General features: G+C 41.7%; 1 long non-coding RNA gene across 2 annotated transcripts; it reads right to left on the bottom strand.

Annotated features, from left to right (window-relative positions):
• Positions 1–602: 602 nt before the first annotated feature.
• On the bottom strand, positions 603–15,474 carry LOC134480376 (uncharacterized). 2 transcript variants are annotated; one of them, XR_010054799.1, is made up of 3 exons: positions 15,344–15,474; positions 6,127–6,275; positions 603–1,214 (listed from the first exon to the last, which is right to left on the bottom strand). It is a non-coding gene; the product is annotated as an uncharacterized LOC134480376 (long non-coding RNA). The 2 variants fall into 2 exon arrangements; XR_010054798.1 differs by having other exon boundaries at positions 603–6,275.
• Between the last annotated feature and the right edge of the window lie 749 nt (positions 15,475–16,223).

The raw sequence follows: 16,223 nt of genomic DNA, 5'->3' as shown, positions 1-16,223 counted from the left end.
CACTAACATTGAAAGTGTTGGAGAGGAGTATTTTCCTTGTCACTCAGGCTCAGTTCTGCCTCCTGGCTGCCCAGCACAGAGGCAATGCTTCACTGATGTGAGCTGAATGCTGAATGGGATTTAGTGGTGTCACTCTGCCAGCTATGAGTTCTATGACCTCGGGGATTGTACTTAGGTTTGTTTCCTGATCTGTAAGTGCAGATAACACTGTGTGCTTCCCAGGGTGATGAGCATAACCAGAAATGGCAGGTGCACAGTGCACTGCACAGATGCTGACAGCTTACACATAAGGTATCGTTACGTTGTCAAGACCGTGTTTCAGAAAGCCATGTGGTTAGAACAGAAACTAGGGAACGGTAAACTTGACTTTCCAGTTCATTTCATTGGCTCACTATCCACAAAGGCTATTCAGCATCCTCAAGCCAGTCTCCATTTATAAAATGAACATACTAATATTTATTTTATTAGGAACATTGTGGTGAATAAATGAGTTATCATATGTAAGAGTTATGTCCTTATACACTTATACATCTGTATATAAATTAGAAAATATTCTTTTCAATGAAAAAGTAAAATGGAAATTGCCAATAAAAATAGCTGGATACATTTGTGGTTTCTTTTTAATTTTCTAATATGTCAAAATTGACAGCAACTTTTCTTTTTAGATTTTATTTCCATGTGGAAGGGTGTTTTGTTGCATGTAAGTTTGTATACAATTTGCATTTTTGGTATAAGTGGAGGCCAGAAGTAGGTTTCAAATTCTTTGGAACTGGAATTAGCATATGGTTGTGGGCTGTCTTGTGGGAGCTGGGAATTAAACCCAGGTCCTTTCAGCCATTGAACCATCTCTGCAGCCCAACACCAACCTTATTTCTTCTACACTCTCCAGAATTCCTAAAGTTAATAGCTACATATCAACATATTTAACATTCCTCCTCAGTTAAAGAAAAAGAAGACAACCCTTATTCCTCTATTTAGAAGAACAGAGAACTTTGCAAATGTCCAAGTATCATAACACAAAACTCAAGGATGTTCCTTCTTCTTTTCTCTCTCACTGATTGCAGTTCTTGGAGGTAGAGACAACTAAAGCTTCGCACGTTCTCTGTCCCAGATGATGTGCGATGAGTGGGGAGGGCAGCGAAGAAGATCTGAGATCTCAGAATTCAGATTTTCAAGTTCACACTGCCTCTGAGTGCCAGTCCACAATGTCACGTCTACATTGTTGAAGACATGAACATGAAAATATGACAATTAGCAATGGCACTTCAGGCCCCCGAATCCCATGGGATTTATCCTGATCAAACATGGTTCATATCTAATTTCAAAAATTAGAAATGGTTTGAATATACTGGAAACTCTTAACATATATGCTGATAAAAATAAATAAATTAACTTGGTACTGGGCCATGGCTATAGTCAAAGGAGGCATGTTTGATTCAATGCACTTGGCTGTTAATAAACATGTTTTCTAGCCACCACTTCATATGCATGCATGTGGTTGAGTGATCATAAGACTCTGGGTTTATTAAAACAAGGTTCCTGGGAGATTGGGCCTCATGGTCCAAGGATAGAGGAGGCAGGTATGTGATAGGAATATACTATTCACGGAGAATAAAACTTCTGAGGTACATCAGTAGGTTTAGCAAAATGTATAGTAGCCACAGATTGAGAAGGATGGTTTAGAGAGTCCAATTTTAGCAAACACCAAGCTCTTCTGGCTTTGCACTCTTTTCGTTTAAGATCTTCATCTCTTCTGCTCTGGTTGGAAATTGAAACAGTCATACCACAATTCAATAAAAAAGGAAAACTCTTGGGAAATAAGCTTGGAAACTAAACCTGCAGAAAAACTTACAGAACATCCTGTTGTTTATTTTGTCTAGATTGTGTCAAGACAGTGATTGAAGTAGATCATTGGTTAATAGACTCTCATTAGTTTGCTTAGCAGGTACACAAGATAAAGAAAGGCTACAAGAGAATAAACCTAGCAAGGCTATAAGAAGATTGGCATCACTAGAATGATGAAATTGTTGGCTAAAGGGGGATTTCAGAGATATTAGGACTTGTAGCTTTTTAATTCAAGACTTTAGTGTGCCGTGAAAGTGTTTGATTTGAAAGGCTGTGGAAGTGGTTCTCATCCCTGTCTGACAACCTAGTTCTAGACAAGTCCTCATGCTAGACATTGGTTTCTTAAGTTTTCAAAATGAGGGGATCATATTCATTCGAACCCTTTGATTCACAAGAGGAGAGAATCTGGCTCAAACTGACCTGACTTTTAAGAGAGACTTTATTGATTTCTATAGCTGCACACAGTATGCCAACACCAGGCAGAGCTGAAAAGAGGTGCCCAGGACATCTTTGCTCTCCAACGAGTGTGCTCTCCCTCTGTGACACAAGGCTTGTCCTTGCATCTCTGGGGTTTTACATCCTGAGAACTTCAAGCACAGCGACAATAATGAAGAGTTTGTATTTCACCGTGGTTTAAAACTAAGGCTCCAGAACTGTGTTCCATTAGCGGTTTGGGTTTCAGTCGAATCTCCCAAACGTTCACCTCATGATGAGGTGAACATGAATGATGTTCTCCCGTGAAACATGAAGTGCATACAGTCAGGACAGAGACTGTGAGGGAAGACTGGGTTCTCAAGGAAAATCAAGTATCTGGAAGAAGGTAAATGGCTTATGGGAGCCCCTTAACTGGATGTCGAATACAATGTGAAACTGTTGACTTCAAAAACTATTCCAACTAGCTAAGGCAATCTCTGAGAAACTTTCTTGTATTGGAAAATTATTAGCAAAAAGAACTGGTGATTTTCTCAAGTGTCATAAAATAATGCAGAAATAAATTCATACTCTCTTCACTTGTAATCCCATGTTCTGCTGTATTTTGAGGGTTCTAACTCCAGCTGTTGCAAGAGACCCAGGAGAAAAGGATTCAACTCTCTGCCTGCAATCTCTCCAGGGAGGTATCCTTTGTTCCTTCTGGAGATGGTGTTAGGAACCTCTGATAACCAATGGCAGTCAAAGGATGGTAGAGGGTAGGTACTTGACTCTGAGCATGTCACAACACAGCACTGTTCATAGTCCAACTGAACATGCTTTGAGTTCTCAGTTTGGATGTCTAAGAACACATTCATGGTTGCCATAGCAACTGCCTAGAGGTGACTCCTTGTAGAGGTGGTAATGAGGATGCTGTGTCTTTTTCTTGGTCCCTGAGGTAGGAGGGAGAGGGGCCAGGTTTGAGTGATTTCCCCTTTTTAAAGTTTTTTAGATAATAACGTGCAGCCAGTATTAGAAGTCCCTGGCATAGCCCTTTCAAGTTTATTAAGACAGGTTTGACTGAGTTCAAATAGTTTGTTCGATCTCACATACTTCCATTTCACTGCAGAATACCCCACAGTCTGTTCCTGCTATCTATTTAAAATTGCAATACTATTATTACTTTTATTCCCTTCTCAAAGGACCTCGTCCACTCTGGCACATCATGTGATTGCCCGCTTTCCAAGGTGCAAACTCATGAATATTCTTAATTAGAACTGTGGTTTCCTGATCTTTCCAATCCAGCTAAGTTGGAACTTAATTACGGCAAGGGACCAGGAACATCTGGCAGGTCTAACAACCATGATCTGTGCTTCTGGATGTGCCCTGTGAGTTGCCAGCAAAGCCGTACATCACCGTGATTGCTGATACTCAGAGGAGACACAGAGGAAGAAGGAAGCAGAGCCAGCAATAACCTCTCAATTAAGTTCTCCGAAAAACGCAGATGATTAACTGGCTACAGGCAGAGTTTACTCTTCAATCAAAAACAGGAGCAACAACATAAACCAGGCACACCTGCCATCCCAATGACTTAGGGATGGAGAAGAGAAGCATTCCATCTTTTTACATTAGCAGGCTGTCCAATGTTTGGCAGCTCCTTTCCAAGTGATTCTAGTTTCCTTCCTTCATTAGTCTGAGGCCCAAAATAAGTTCTATTCAATTTCACATTATCGACTTGATTTATGTCAAAACACTGTACGTGTTATGACCCAGGCAGTGATAATCTCCAAGGAACTGTGACTTGGTATTTAAAACATGGTCTTTGAAAACTGATTATTATTTTTGGAGGGGGGAAAGTCTGCCTTATTTTTGATATTTTAATGGAATTGCTTTAAATTTAAAGGTTCATAATTGAAAACATTGTGTAGGGCTTCTGGTAAACAACATTGGGGATTTTATCTAAAGAATGTACGGTGTGCATCCTGCCAACTGGTAGGCACTATGGTAAACAGAAGACTCAATGTTCTGCTGATGTTTATAAATCAGTGGAAGAGAAGAAAGAGTCCCTTCATATTACGACACCGAGTAGTCTGTGATAATGGATGATATGAGCTTAAAGTAAACAGACTTTGAACTTGTCAGGGAGAAGGCAAGAACACCAATGGGGCTTCCTTACTTTATAAGCAAAAACTGGGAAATCAGGAGTTTGGGGTGACTCATGACAAGCAATGATGTAAGATAGAGGTCATGGGGGGTGTTATCACATTTAATTCTTAACGCTGGGAAATTATTCTCAATGTATAGATAAACAGCCACCATTCAAAAGTGCAAAGCTGTTTCTCAGAGATCACTCAGCAGCAACTGGCTTAACAATCAGTTCATGGAGGGGTGAGCAGTGCAGTTCAGCTCATCTATAAGAAGGCTAGGAAAATGCAGCCAGAATGTAGTCTATCAGGGCAAGATTGCACAGTGGGACTGCCAGAGTGATAAGTTCAAAGTTAGTCCATATTCATGTTATCCATTTATGAGTTATACGCCATACTGCACCGAGAACTGAAACACCACACCCTTAGTCCTAAGAGCACCCCTTTAGGCTTTCTTACTTCCATCCTCTCATTTCCTGTGGGCCTCTGCATCCATTGTTCCTTTGTTTTTCTACTCTCTTCTGGTTCCGGGAAGGAGCTGCTTCCTTGTCTCTTGCAGAGTCCTTCCATCCGGACTGATGGGTGGATCTTGCACTTGTCCCTCAACACCTTGACATGTGTCTCCTAAACAGATGCCATGCTCTCTTCAGAAAACTTCTGCTAGGAGAGATAGATGCATTGGGCTCTGAGAGCCTGTAGGCTAACACTCTGCTTTGTGCAGCATGCGCCAACCAAAACTTTGCCAGTTGTTGGCAGCAAGAAAGGAAGAGTAAAGAGAGAAGAGGTCAAAATGAAGACTACAGAAAAATGTCTCCTTCCTTTTCCCCCTCCCTCCCTTTCTTCTTTCCTTCCTTCCATCCTCTTTCCTTTCCTGTTTGTGTTTGAAGGTGTTTTGTTGTTGTTGCTGCTGCTGCTGCTGTTGTTGTTGTTGTTGTTGTTTCATTGTTGAGATATGATCTCATTCTTAGCCCAGGCTATCCCTGAACAGCATTTTCCAGATCACTTTGCACCTTGAAAAGATCTTACAGGTCTCCATAAGCCTTGTGATAATCTATATATTCTCTCTTCCTGGTCACCTAGCTTTAGTTCCAGCTCGGCTTTGAATACAGGTATCGAACGGAATGTCTGCAGGTGGCTTCGGGAAGACATTTCCTGGCTCGCTCTACATTTTAATCAGAAAAGTTTTTCTTTGCCAGGAGATTTTTCCTTAAAAGTCGTTTTACCTTCCAGGCACTAAAACCTTTGTTTGCACATGGCTCGCTCTGTGACAGGGCAGATTAGTTAGAGCTTGGATTGTCTCTGATCCACCAACCAGCAGAGATCACTGACGCAGCAAGAGCACAGGAGATGGGAGGCGGGAGGTGGGTCATTTGTCTTTTCAGTGGGCTCGCACAAATGATCTTCTCCTGACACATGTTCTGAAGACCCCTCTTCTTTCCCTTCAGGTGTTTGACCCTCTACTGAGTAGAGGAATTGATCAAAGTTGAAGCTGTAGCAAGACTGATAGAAAACCTCTATTTCTCCATAAATCAAAACTTTAGAAAGAATTCAAAGTAAAATGGTGATATCTAACTCAGTTGCTGAATTTGCCTGCCTCATGTGAACATGACCCACACTGTTTAGGTGTCTTATTCTCTAGTGTCTTTTTCAAAATATGCACATCCAGGGAATTCTACATGGAAAACGATTTTCAAAAAAAAAAAGCAAAAAAACAAAAACTATCACTGACCTTAGAGATGGATCTTGTTAAGCGAAAGATGGTAATTTGAAGTAAAGCTCCTTGTGTCGATTTCCAAAGAATTGTGGCTTGGAAGGTTCTTGTGAGGTGAAGGAGAACAAGAAGAAATAGTCATCAAGTTGAGATCCTGTGCCAAACATCTGGAGGAGAGAATGAGAGCATTATGGGAAAACAGATGGCGGGAGGCTTGGCCAGATAAATTAAAGGCAACGCTGCTCAGTATCTGATTACCTAAGAGAATTTGACTTAAAAGGAAAGCATCTATAAAACCTGTACTTTAAATAACCTCTTGACATGAGAACACTTTAAAAAATTGGAGCTCTTATCAGGCCTTGAGGTTTACTTTGATGGTTTTAATTTACTAATTACTGGGTGCATTGTTGCCTTTTATTATTATTAGAAACAAGACTCTAATTGAGAACCGAAAGGCTTATAAAGGCCCACACTAAAAATTATTTCCATGTTATTTTAATTAGCCTACTTAAATTCCATTTGAAAAATTAGGGACTTAGCCAAGCATCTGTGTGTGTGAATTAACTATCTCTGTCAAGAGAAGCAGGTGAGCTTCTTTGGGAGCTCTTTTCCCTCTGAAAAGGGGGCTCATTTGGTACATGTAAACGTTTTGTCTGTAGCCATACTGTACACACACAGAGCTGAGGGCTCACCAGCATTGCACAAACCCAATAAAAATTTAAAGAGTTTAATCTTAAAAACTTTATTGAGTCTCCCGCAAGACACTAAGCTCTGAAATGGAAATTAATAATGATGTCAAGAGTATATAACGTCAGGGCTGGGGAAATGGCTCAGATGTTAGAGCATTTGTTGTTCCTCCAGGGGTTCTGAATTCAGTTCCCAGAATGTGTGCTTCTGCACACACACACACACACACACACACACACACACACACACACACACTACTGTGTCACCTGCCTTTTGAAGACTGAGTTTTCATCCCTTAGCTTCCCCTGGTCACTTTGTATTAAAATGGCTCAGTCCTGAACCATGACCTCACAAACTGGGACAAGCATGTCAACTCAAGCATCCCTCCAAGAGGTCTACCAAGAACCTCAGGAGCCTCACTGCATTTTGCCAGGCCCTACCTCCTTCTGATCTCTTGGCGGTGCTTTCTCTCATCACCTATAGCTAGCTTCCTCCTCTCATGCTACACATGACCATTTTTCTCCTCAGTTTTTTTTTTCAGAAAAAGAATTATTTTTTCTCATCTCTTCAAAATTCACTACTGACAAAGGGCCAATGTGCATACCAGATCTTCCTGAAATTTTGGGAATAACAAAGAAGGACTAGCTCCTTGTGGGGTAATAAATGACTTAAAGTAGATGCAAGATGATGTGGTGTTATTCACTTGAAACCCCTCCTCCACTGCCAGGGGAAACTTCTTGCCTTGCATTCTAGCCAGTGGGGACACTGTTGCAATCAGTATTTCCATTTTCCAACTCTTCTTTAGCTCCCAGGACTTCTCCCTGCCACTCCCTCCCCCTGTCAGATAAATCACAAACATCACAAACCACCAAGCTCATCACACTAGCTGCCTTTTTCTGATCTATAATGATTACTGCGTTCTGCTAACACAGATATAGTTTACCATTAATTGAATATGGTTGCATTCATGATGTGTGGAAGATGCTAAATAATTTTTCATTGGATAGCCAGGGTGGCAGTATATACTTATGATCCCAGAAGTTGCACATGGAGGCAAGTATATCTAGGGTTTAAGGTCAGCCTTGGCAAATTTGGGGCCAACCTGGGCTACACGAAACCCTTTCTTATAAACAAAGAAAAATAAACCCCAAATCCCTTGTAAGAGGCCTCAGAGTTGGCACAAAACACACCTAGACACCAAGTTCTCAGCGCAAAGGAGATTTATTACCCCAGAATGGTAAGTGGTAGGGTGAGGAAGTTTCTGGATCTGGCAAAGACAACAGCAGGTGTTTGCAGAGGCAGTTTTTAAGGGGAAAGATGGAAATCTATGCTAAGATGAGCTGGTAAGTCCTGATTGAACCTATGAGTAGATGTAGTCAAAGAATTTTAACTGCCGGACCTTGGTGCTTTGATAGTTGGAGTTTGGTGATCAGTGTCAGGAACGAGTCAGTGGCCAAATGAGGGAATGAATGGACTTTGGGAACTAGCTAGGAATGTAATATAATGGTTTAGCAAGGTAGAGGGATAGGACCATGTCAGCACCATGTTTGCAGAGCTTGGGCCTGTTAGCCCTTCTCCCCTCAGATCCAAACAAGCATTTCCTGTGAGGGCATTATCGTATTTATGAGTTATAGTTCTTCTCTTCCTAACACAGTTCCTAAGAAGAAGCACATGGTTCACAGGAACAAACTCTATCTGCTTCAGCAAGACTACTTTCTTAGTTTTTAAATTTCGATAGTGAATTTTAACAATAAGCCCTTAGAAATTTGAGCTCTTCATCGCTTAGCTGAACAGACAGAGCACACCAGCCTCTGGACCAAGCTCCTGTTTTCACAAGCCACCACACTTCAACCCACAACATGGGCTGAGTCCAGGGAGTTCAGAAGTAGGTTATTCAGCAGAAGTGACCTTCCTTAGAAGAATTCAATACAATGAGAGAATCATGGGCTAAGAAGCCAGCAAGGGCCCCAGGGAGAAAGAACTGTGCAAATGGGTATTTAGAGAGAGGAGGATTCAATTCCTAGGAAGTCAAGGAACCATTGGGATCTATCTCACTTGACACACTGGGCATATTGATGGAAAATGTGGCCAAGTTTCTTCTGGTAAACACCAAATACTGGGGTGATACTGGGACAGTCAGAAGACCCAAAGGCCTTCCCAGGGCCTGGGCTTGGGAAGATACTGTAGTTTGCAATAAGCATCTGATAGGTCATGATCAAAGCCATGACCATGGCCAATGCTGTGGGTCATATGGACTTAAAGTTAAAGACAAAGAATAGAACCCTGTCACCAAGCTAGGATGTTTGATCAAGTCTCTGCCTGTTAAGGAATCTGAGAATATCGACTTTTTCCTGGAAGCATCTCTAAATGATAAGGTTCTAAAGATCATACCAGTATAGAAGCAGATTCAGGCTGGCCAGTGGACCAGGCTCAGTGCTTTTGACACTTTTGGGGACATGACAATGCTCATGTTGGTCTTGGTGTTAAGTGCTCCAAGAAGGTAGCCATTGCCATCTGAGGGGTCATCATCTTGGTCAAGTTTTCTATCATCCTGTCTTCCAAGAAACTCCGGGGGTGGGGGGAAACGTTATCAGAAAGCCTACTTTTCCATGCAAGGTAACAGCTGATGTGGCTCTGTGCTAGAACATCTCATTCCTGTTCCCAAGACTCTGCTCTTGTGACTAGGAAGATGATGCACACCAGCCAGAAGCTGCACTGTCACCCTGGGCAATTTACCCAAGGCTACTTTTGATGACATCTCTAAGACCTACAAGCCACTCAGCCCCCAATCTCGGGAAAGAGATTGTTTACCAAATCTTCCTATGAGGAATTCACTGACAATCTTGAGAAAATCCACACCCAAGTCTCTGTTCAGAGGACCCAGGCGCCAGCTGTAGCTACAACATAGGGTTTTTATAGCAGAAAAAATAAAGTAAATTAAGCCTTTTAAAAAAAATGAAAGAAAAAGAAAATGTAGCCCCCCCCCGCAAAGTTAATTTGACTGATTGATACATTTTAAAAGATAAAGTTACGTCATGATTTGGCTCATAATAACTGAAAATGTGTTCACTTATCTTCATCAAGCTTGCTAGACTATATGGATTCCGGCTTGGTCTCCATGCACCATTCTCCCTACTTGCTGAGTGGTCATCTACATATTCTATGACAAGCACCGTGCTAGCATACAGGACTGATGTGAAGGAAAGAAGCAGTAATGGACAGCCACTCTCATGGACAAGTGAGGATTGACAAGCTGCAGAAGAAGACAAAACAACATAGTAGACAGCATCACTGAGACAGAGGGTAACTGGTCTCTCTGGCTTATTACAGGCGGTAAAGAGAAGATGGCTTCTGAGGCACTCCCTCACTGATGGGTAAGAGATCCCCTCATGGAAGGAGAGAAGAACTAGGAGCAGAGAAAAGAGGCAGGCATGCAAATGTCGGGATGGAGAGTGGGTGGAAACAGCTTACTCATTCATGAAGGCAGTGCTGATGAAGAATATAGAGAATGGGTTTTTAACAGTCCTGCAAATGACTCAGAAAGGATAGGAACTGGTTAAGACCACTACTATAGAAGATGTGTGGAGGCAGGTTGGGTAAGCATGGTTCTCCCTGTGTCTAGCCCTGCTCTGTAGAGTAATTTACATACTGGGAGCTTACAACACAGTTTACTCGGAAGAACAATAGAAAGTGAAGGTTCTAAAAGCTGATGATAATGGAAACTGCACAACATCACCATCAGTTGAAGGCTGGAAGACACAGAGGCCCGGACCAGGTTTGCTGTGATGGTTCAGGTAAGAGATGAGAAGGTCCTGAAAAAAGATGTGCTGAACTGGAAGTTGAACGAATCCACGACCAGATTCTCAAGTGTACTCGAGGACATTTTTTGAGGGTGAAAAGTCTTCCAGAGCTCTAAGATCACATTGGGAAAAAAAAGAAAAGGCTAATGCATAAAATTACATTTTCACCTCCTTTAGATCTGTGCCTGTGCAGGAGGCCTGACCAAATCAACTAGGGAAAAAGTAGGCCAAAGCATTGTTCTCTTGCTCTGGCTTTTGTTGATAGAATCTAGATGATGGCTGATCGTGACCTGTTGGAGGAAGAGAAGTGCAAAAAAAGCTGCATCAAAGATTTGCAATTCTAAGAGTGTGGTTGGTCCTCCTCCAGACATTCCACACACAGGCAGAAGGCTGCATGCTCTGGTATATGGCAGCCGAGTCTTTCAGGTTTTTCATTGTGTTTTTGTTTTGTTTTATTGACACATAACAATGTATGGAAGGTAGCGTGATACTTCTGCATGTCTACACATTGTATAGTGATCAAATCAAGGCAGTTAGCATACCCACCACCTTAAATATTTGTCCTTTCTTTGTCATAAAAATATTCAAGTGTAGGTATTTGGAACATAATGTGTTATGGTTGCCCTATGCTCACTCTGTCACCCAACAGACCATCAATACTTCTTACCTAGACACAACACTGTGCCCATTGACCAAACTTTCACCTCCTCCTCTCACTGTTCTCCCAGTCTGTGGTAATAACTGCTTTCTACTTCTTTGAGATTCATGTTTCTGGATTTTATGCATGAGTAAGGTCATGCTGTATTTGTCTTTCCATTCTTAGCTTATCTCACTGAACATGATATCCTATAATACAGATACTACATTTTCCTCATCCATTCATCAGTAAATATGGCGTGTAGGTGCCTCTTCAAGCTTGCCCTTTGAATATGTGAGTATCCAGAAGTAGGACTGATGGGGCATGTGGTTGTTCCCCTTTCCATGTTTGAGGGACTTTGAGTGTACAAACTTACAATCATATACAGTATTTAAAATTTCCTCTTCTCTACATTCTTACTGGTGTTTATTTTTTTTCTTTTGGTGTGAGATAATATCATATTGTGGTTTTTTTTATTTGTATTTCTCTAATGGATAACACAATTAATCTCTCTCTGTGTGTGTGTGAGTGTGTGTGTGTGAGTGTGTGTGTGAGTGTGTGTGAGTGTGTGTGTATGTGTGTGTGAGTGTGTGTGAGTGTGTGTGAGTGTGTGAGTGTGTGTGTGTGATCTGTGTATAGAATGTGCATATGAGTGTGAAGGTTTCTTTGCCCACGCCTACATATGCAGAGGCCAGAGCAAGGCATCTGGAATCCTTGTCTAGTGCTTCCTGGCTCATTGCACAGAGACAGGGTCTCTGACGGAACTGAAAGGTTTTTAGGTCAAACTAGCTGAACAGCAATGCCTTTTGATCTGTCCGTCTCAGGCCTTCAATGCTAGAGTTACGGGTATGAACAGCCACAACTGGATTTTTATGGATGTGCTGGGGATTTAAAGTCTTTATAAACTTATGTTTATAAAGCAAGTGCTCTTACTCAATGAGCTACATGCTCCACCCCACCCCATTTTATATATCTTTTGGTCATCTGTGTATCTTATTTGAAGAAATATTTAGTTATTTCTGTAGCTCATTTTAAAATTTCATCATTTGAGATTATTTTTCCATGCAGTTTTTGATGGGTTTTTTTTGGTAGATTCTGAAAACTATTCTACCTTTGTGTCAAATATTTCTTCCATTTTATAAATTTTCCATTCATTTTTGTGACTGTTTCCTTTATTGTCCAGATTATTTTTGTTCTGAAGTCATTCTGCCTGTTTCTTGTTGGTGCTCTTGTTGTTCTAGCTAAAGGTCCTTTTCCCTGACATCTTCTCTAATCATTCTATAATCTCGGGTTTACATTTAAGAATTTAGTCCATTCTGAGTTTAATCTTGTTTATGGTAAGAAACCTGGGTTGTTTCTTTTATACAAACATGCAGTTTCCCCAGCATCCTTTATTAAGAGGCTGTCCTTTCACAACTGAATGGCACTGGCGTCTTTAAAATGTCTACAAATGCAGTAAAGCTGAATAGTCAGAGCAATGAGAGCAAAAGTACAGATATGGAGGCCCCATAGCACCTGACTTCAAAATATTCGGCAGGTAACAGCAATCCAAACATTATGGTGTTAGTATAAGAACAGACCCATAGACCAATGAGACAGAACAGACTCTCACTAGTGTCGAGGGCCCTTGAGTTCACTCTGTAAGATCTGGTTACTCGATGTTCCCATTGCCCTAAGTGGCTACACAACACCTCTGACACAACATTCCTACCTTCCTTGGGTCCTACTATGCTTCCTTTCCTACCCCCCACCTTCCTTGGGTCCTACTATGCTTCCTTTCCTACCCCCACCTTCCTTGGGTCCTACTATGCTTCCTTTCCTACTCCCACCTTCCTTAGGTCCTACTATGAATCCTTTCCTACTCTTACCTCCCTTCTACCTTACTATACCTTCTTTCCTCCCCTCCCCTTTTCCATGTCTCTACCTTACCATTTATCCTCTCTGGAGACAGCTAGCTGTTAAGACTCCAGATCCCAAGAATAGAGAAAGAAAGGATGACTAAGACTAAAATCAGAAAATGTAAAATATAATCAAAAGCTAACTCTGGTCTCCAGTAGGTATACAAAACATTTTTTATTTTCCAGATTTCTGCCATGCTCTGAGATATAAACAGTGCCAGGGTCATAGAAAGGCACCAGCACAAAGTAAACCTTGTGCATGCAGCTTTCTCCACCTCCTGAATTTTGAAGACACTCTGCTTCTCCTAAGAGGAGCAGAGCTGACACACTTTCCTTACAGATGTCAATCCCAACTACAGGGAAACACTTGAAGAGGTAAACACCAAGGACCAGATTCTCTTTCTTAAAGTTTCTTGTCCTTGGTAAACAAGACCTGAAATAAAACAACTTAAGAGGGCCTAGAAGAGACAGGGAACTGTTCTGGGCCTTCAGAGCATCCTTAGTGATGGGCATTTTAGCCTAGAAGGAAAGTTGAGACACGAAGGTAGGAAGAAAGGGACACTGAGAGGTGGTGGCTTGTACAGTGGATGGGAAGATCTGGCTCATCTAGATCTTTGTGCAGGAACCATCTTAGTTTCAATTCCCATTGGTCTGAGAACACCCTGGCAATAGCAGCATGAAAAGGAAAGGTTTACTGTGGTTTGTAAGTGGAGGTTTATAGAAGTCATTATGGGGAAGCCTGGGCAACGAGAACATGCATCAGTTAGTCATATCCACAGCCAAGAGTAGAGACCAGTAGATTAATGCATGTCTATTCATGCTTCGATCATGTCTTCCTTTTTATACAATTCATGATCCAAACCCAGGGAGTGATGTCACCCACTTTCAGGCTATGTCTTTCCACAACCATTAACGTAAACAAGACAATCTCCCAGAAACACATCCACAGACCAACCTGGGTTAGACGATCCCTCATGGAGAGTCTCGATTCTATTAAGTTGACAATTAAAACTGTCAGAGATTAGAGTCTATATTTCTTTTTCAACGCATTCTGCTGACTCCTCAAACCCACTCACAATCTTTGTGACTCTTCCACTTCATACACAAACCCAGTAACAATGCACTGTTCTCCAGACTACTCTTAAGATAAAGTGATTAAGATTTGGAGGTTGTGGGATCACACTTGAGTTTGATTTCTCCATCTGATACATATTTGTTGAGTGAGTATTGGCAAGTTACTTAACTTCATGGAGCCTTGGGATCATAAACCCCAAATCCTTAAATTCATGTGCTTTGTTTTCACGCTACTAATCATGCCATTTCACTTTAACTGTAAGGTAAGATCTCTTACAAGACAATTGTAAGGAAGGAGATAGAAGCTAAGAGGAAAGCATCCGTGCTCAGAGACACATGACCAGAGACAGACTTAAGTACATTGGCTCAATGTCAGGGAAAGCGAGTTCTGTCTCTGTAGGAAGAAAAGGCCAGACCACACCTGTGACCAGGACCTTATGGTCTGATTCCAGAGTCCTGCAGTAACCATGGCATTCTGCTGCCTCTGCACATATGTGTGTTGTAGTTACAATTTAAACAAGTATATAAAACCCATGTGGTAGAGCCTGCACCTTGCTATAGGTAGGGACAGTTATTAAAAGTATATCCTTACATTTCATTATTTATCCACTCGTCACTTAGGTGTCCACTTGTTTTTATTGGTTCTGAATCTATCCCGCCATCCAAGCATACTGTAACATCACCACCAAAAAGAGGCCAAGCCCTCTGTCTACTGCCGATGTATATGAATTACAGATAACTACACACACACACACACACACACACACACACACACACACACACAGAGCCATGAGGAAAACACAGTGCGTATACAGCCCTGCCCTTCAAAAATGTATAATATGTGCTGACTTGAAGCTCATGCAGGTCACCAACCCTGCCACAAGCCAGAGATATCAAGAAAGAAAGCGAACAACCACTAGAGAGAGGCCAAGGAAAAAGGTAGTGAAGTAAAAAAAAAAAATAATTAAAAAAAATCCCAGTGCAGGGTTTCTTCCTGTCTTTAACCATTTATGTTCCCAAATAAAAGCACACACAGCCTTTTATTTTTAAATAGCCTTAGGCAACACAATAGCTGGGCAGCAGCCTACCCTCCATACTGAGAGAATGCCTTCCCGTCATAACCCCAAGCCATCACTCACTATTTACTGTGTTCCATCTGGGCACCCTTAGCTCCAATTGGTCAGCTCACATGGCCACATTTCCTTTACTCTTACTCCAGTGTGGCTCTCTCTCTCCCTCCTGGTCATTCTTCTACCATGGCAGCTTTTCCCTTCCTTGCGGTGCCCTCTCTGACCCAAACACTCTCTGACCTCCTCCCCACCTCTGTCCCTCCTCCCCAGCTATTGGTTGTCAGCACCTTTATTCACCAATCAGAATTAAGTTGGGGGCAGGGTCCCAGGGTCTACTTGCAGACTCTAGGATTTGGGGGCCCACACTTAACATTACAATAGACAGTAAAAGAAAAAAACCTCAACAGGAAAAAAAGGAAGGAAAAAAGGAGAGAGAGAAAGAGAGAGAGGAACTTCTGCTCCCTCTTTCATATGCCTTTAAACTTTAAGCATTCTTAAAACACACTGTGACATTGTTCCAGTGACATATCCTTATATTCCCCAATCCCTAATTTCAGAGGGTCATTGCAGCCAGTGTCAGCCACCATGTGGAGAAACCCTCTGATTTTTCTTTAAATGAGGTAAAAATCGAGTGTATCTCCAAGAGTCAGAGTCACACGTTAGAAGCAGGAGACGTGAGTCCTCTGAAAAGCTGTCAAGGAGGTTTCTATTTTTGGCCTCCAGTCTGTTTCAGCATCAATGAGGGAAAGTGAGCCCTAACACACACACACACACACACACACACACACACACACACACACACACACACTGTCAAGGGCATTTGTAATATCTGTGGAAGGGACACAAAAGGCGCTTGTGTGTATCAGATGGAGGAGAAAATTGGAAACAAAGGGGAAGTCTGCAGGCAGAGGATTTAACATTCATGTATGCATTCATTCAGCAAATATTT

Source organism: Rattus norvegicus, chromosome 9 (assembly GCF_036323735.1).
Source record: "Rattus norvegicus strain BN/NHsdMcwi chromosome 9, GRCr8, whole genome shotgun sequence".
Taxonomy (NCBI): Eukaryota; Metazoa; Chordata; class Mammalia; order Rodentia; family Muridae; genus Rattus; species Rattus norvegicus.
Note: the sequence above shows the minus strand (reverse complement) of the source record. Positions and strands in the feature narration are given on the sequence as shown.